General features: G+C 40.8%; 2 long non-coding RNA genes across 2 annotated transcripts; one reads left to right on the plus strand and one right to left on the minus strand.

The window, feature by feature from the left end:
- The first annotated feature begins 1,805 nt into the window (after positions 1-1,805).
- LOC142377688 (uncharacterized) lies at positions 1,806-3,512 on the plus strand. Its single transcript, XR_012769536.1, has 3 exons — positions 1,806-2,042; positions 2,773-2,903; positions 3,143-3,512. It is a non-coding gene; the product is annotated as an uncharacterized LOC142377688 (long non-coding RNA).
- Positions 2,490-4,312, minus strand: LOC142377689 (uncharacterized). Its single transcript, XR_012769537.1, has 3 exons — positions 4,243-4,312; positions 3,573-3,721; positions 2,490-3,361 (listed from the first exon to the last, which is right to left on the minus strand). It is a non-coding gene; the product is annotated as an uncharacterized LOC142377689 (long non-coding RNA).
- Between the last annotated feature and the right edge of the window lie 343 nt (positions 4,313-4,655).

Genomic DNA, 4,655 nt, shown 5'->3' on the forward strand with positions numbered 1-4,655 from the left:
AATAACCACAGGACGGTGACAGTAATTTAATCCGTTTGTTGGTATTTGGTGAGACCACAGCAGTTACAGCCTGAAAGCAAGAAGGTGGGCTCAAACTGGAGCACAAAACATTTTTAAAACCACAATTTCTGAAGGTTGAGGCCGACAAAACACATGAGTTCCCTGACAATAAGAACTGGTTATAAGAAGACTTCAGAGTATGTCATATTTGCTTTGGCCCCACTGTTTGCTGGTCTGCTCTTCTTTTAAATCTGCTCTTTTCTTCCTCTCATATAGCCATTCTTCACATAAGTGGGATAGATGAATTTCCCCCAAACGTATGTGTTATCAGGGTCCTCCTCTGTTAAAAAATGGCTTTCTTAATTATAATCTGAACAAACCTGCAAACATTTCCACTCACTGTTCATGATTAAGTGATCTGTAACCCCTAACATGCTTTATATGTTTGTAAGAAATAAAGAAATATTAAAAAGGGTGACCAAAGTTATGCTGTTGATATCACACGAAGGAGCACACAGAGTACAAATGAACACATATGTATGGCTACACATCAGTGATCACTGCACACACTAAGTTGGAAGCTTCCAGATGCGGAGGCGACCGTCCAACGAGGAAATTAAACTGAATAGACAGAAAGCCAGAGTTTTAATTAATGCATGAGAGTGTGTTTCTTTGTAGTAAAATCATTTCTGATATAAACACCAACCTTGTCGGGACGAGAAGGCCCCATGAGGACCAAAGCCCATCACTAATGGGGCAAAACATACCATCTGGGGTTCTGATAAGGGTTAGGGGTAATTCTGTTAGAATCACAGGGGACAGTGTTGGGCTGTCTGAAGTGAAAAAAAGTTCACGCAAAAGCCCTAATATGATTAACTGTGGCAGCTAAAAAGGCTCACCTGTCGCCAGTCGGGAGCTGGTTGTACCAACGGGATGCTCACAAATGCCAGCAGCTCGTGAGCACACACACACTCACTCACACTGGCTTCTCAGCCTGGGGATCAGTTTAACCATACATCCATGAAATGATTAGCCTGAAAATGCCCATGTAATTTATTTCCATTAACTTGCTCTTTGTGAATGTGAATGTGAGCTGGCAGAAAGTCTGCGTGGGTAGCAGCAGTAAGTATGTGATCCAAAAAGCATCGTCAAGTCACTTCACACAAAACAGAAATGTGGAAATTAGAGAAACCATTAAGTTGTTAATGCCAAGAATTGCTGAATTTAGTTTTAGGTTTGGACTGAGAATAACCCACTAAAGATCTTTCTTTTGTTAACAAAAGGTGAAATCCCTGCTCCTTCACTTTTAACTCTGTGTCTGGAGTCTTCGTCTTCCCTTATAGTCTGAAAATTGTGCAGAGAGACTTAGGGTCATTCCTATGGCGTCTTGTCTGGGCTCACCCATTTTATCTGTGGGTGATTTTACATTTCCTACATGATCAAGAGAAGAAATAGTTTAAACTTCCTTTTCCTTTCTCCCTCTTTTGACCTTGCTGTGCATTCTAGATGTCTCCTCTTTAACTCATCTGGATTTGGAGTCTCATTCCAATAGTGCTCACCATCTACATAACACACTCAGTGGGGTTACATGGCACTTTAAAAATCGGATTATTGGCTAAATTACAATAAGACTGGGTTATTAAAGTTCCCATGGCATGGTATAGTAGCGGCGCTTTAAATGGGCTTTCGGAGGCTTCAGGATGTTATACCCCCAGCCGTTCTCAAAATTCACCCGAAAAACGCAGATTTGGCCTCTTAGAAGAAAGCAGCATTTCAGCGCTCTCTCCAGTGCCCTGTTTTCCTAATGAGAAGCAAGGAGGAGCGCGAGGGGTGTGTCATGGCTGAATGGGGGCGTGTCTAATTCTCTGTTTTGGCTCCGCGCATGTTAGCTGCCTGCTAGTAGGAAAAAAAATAGAAATGGCAGGTGAGCAAACCATCGTACCTTTCGCCTTCAACCCGGAATCGGACCCTGAAGCCGAGGCTCAGGCAGTTCAGCAACAAACTGCAGATCAGCAGCGCCTTCAGCAAAACGTCTCAGAATGGTGAGTTTGAAATGTTATGTCTGGAAACGTTTATAGTTGGGTCGGTCCGAACCACTTAGCCTACGGTAGCCTAATTAGAGCAGAAATTGTAGTCACTACATCAGGACTACCTAAAATATTATTTTTGCTTACAAAACGTATAAGTTCCCAACTTATTTTGCAATGTGGGCACGTATTTGCAGTGCTAACATTAGTGAGTATGGCTGCTGGCATCTCCAGTCTCTACACCAAGTAACTTTGTCAATGTCGCCTTGCATTGTACAACAGTAACACTGCCAAAGTATTTCCCATAGTACACATTGCCAACATGCAAATGATTCTCCACCCAGTGTTGACATAAGGGGAGCGATTTATAACCAAGTTTTCTAGACAAAAAGGTTTACATGCTATAATATACAAAAAAAAAAAAAAAACATACCTCATCATATCCTGACCAGGTGCTGGATCCAAAGGGTAACTACACGAAGTGAAACTTATGCTACATATTTCTGTGTACACCTTTTTTAGTATCCTATCTTCACTGGGAACAGCCAGCTGTGCGTTGCCCATGTAGTTATACAGTAGCCTATGGCATGCAAAAAACATGATAGTATTCTGACCAGCATGTAATTATTCTCATGCTCACCTGTTAACTCATTTACTTGCCACTAAAGATGTTTCATTGTTATATTTGCCGGCATTACCTGAAAACAGAATATCATTACACTGCCTTTTTTTTTTTAAATAATAGGTGTCAATGTGGAATTTGCGAGATAATGCCCACAGAAAGGGAGAATAGATGCTGCATGGAGATCCCTCAGGTAACACTGTAAACATTTGGATCTACCTGTTTGGCAGTTTACGCCTGAGAAGAACCCATCGGTAAGCGTTGTAAAATAATCACTCATAGCCACATACATAGAGTTTACAGTACACCCACCCAACAGAGCCTGATAATTCAACTATGCAGACAGTATGAAGAGTGTTTGTAGATTTATTTACAAGACATTAAAACACAATCAAGAATAATCCATAGGAATATGTAAATATGTACAACATAGCAATAACAGAAGAACAACAACATTCTCTGCAAGTGTCATTTTTTCTATCTGTTCTTCCAGGCGCTTCAGGTATTTGGCCTACAGGCAGTTCGTGGCGTGGTGCTGGGGCTTTTTGGGTCGCCGGATCAGAGTGGTCATTCCTGCCTGTGTGGTCCTGCGTATCCGTGCCGAGTACCCCGATGATGAAGGACACTGCACCGGGTTTAGACTGCCTCACGTGTGAAAAATGAGGTCCATCAGGACATCCACATTCCCTTTCACACAGAACATTCATACACACTGTACACGCACAACATTTGTATATTTCAGTTAGTCATTTGTACATTTCAATGTTTATTTATATATTTATATTTGTTCTATATATATATTTATGTTTGTTTAGATTTCTATTTCTCACATTTTTTGTATTCCTATTTGTTGGAATTAACCTCAGTAAATTTGATAAAGGCAAAAGTAGTAGACTTGAATTCTTGAACTTTTGAGGTCTTACCAAAGGTTGGCTTAGTCTTTTGACGTTTGACTGTGCACTCTCCCTTCTTGAATTTGGGAAAGGAGATTTTGAAGAGAGGTACACCGTCTGCTGTCTGGGCCTGTGGTCGGTTTGCATTTTCATTAAAGTGGATCGCCGCCAAGTACAGTCTGAAAGTACAAGAAACAATTTGTAAACGGTGTTTCTCACAGAATTTTCATTTGTCATGGTGGTGGGGGTTGGCTGGTAGAGACACACGCATCATCATGGGAGAGCATATGAAAAGCTCTTTTCCAAAATGCTATAGAAGCTGTTCTCATTACTTTTTTTTTTAAATCTGATTTCAAGCATCAGGAAAAGTGATATCAGCTGAGATTTACATAACATGTTGAAACATTTAAATGCTGCTTTTAATGGTAGTAACAAATAAAACAATATTTTTGAAAGTAGGTATAAAACATTTTGGAAAAAGCTTTTCATATATTGTGAAGTTTCATAGGAACTGTGATCTGAAAACCCCCTAAAAGTATACATTTTTTTGGTAAATCAAATATAAATTACATTCACAAGACAATCTTTTCAGGGGACCTGGTCTAGGTGTTTCGTGCCTTATAGTGCTGGAGAAACTCGGCTTAATTATGACCTTTCAGACAACAAAAACTTTCAACAACTACAAGGTAAAACATCTCACCTGCAAAGCATTCCACTATAGAGAAAGACAACATTCTTCGGTGTGGCTGCAGTCCTAGTGACAATGGGCTCAGTCTGGCAGGCAGCATCCCTGGTCCGGGATGTCCGGACGTGAGCACTTGATGTGCTGGCCAGTGAAGAGTGAACCTGATGCAGACAGAGAGCACACATCTCATGGTTCGAAAGCCGAGCGTTACACTCGTGATAAACTGACGAGTCACGACAGATTTGAAGTAAAACTGTGTTCGAATTGACAGATACGTAATGGTGTATGTTCGAGGGAAGTCAGCAAACGTTTGCTAAACATCCTTCACCCAGCCACAACACCCGATCGCATATCACACACGAAAGACGCAGAAACGACTCGACGTTAAAAAAAAAAAAAAAAGTCACCAAACCGTAACAAATGCTTTC

The sequence above is a fragment of the Odontesthes bonariensis genome, chromosome 3 (genome assembly GCF_027942865.1).
Source record: "Odontesthes bonariensis isolate fOdoBon6 chromosome 3, fOdoBon6.hap1, whole genome shotgun sequence".
Classification (NCBI taxonomy): domain Eukaryota; kingdom Metazoa; phylum Chordata; class Actinopteri; order Atheriniformes; family Atherinopsidae; genus Odontesthes; species Odontesthes bonariensis.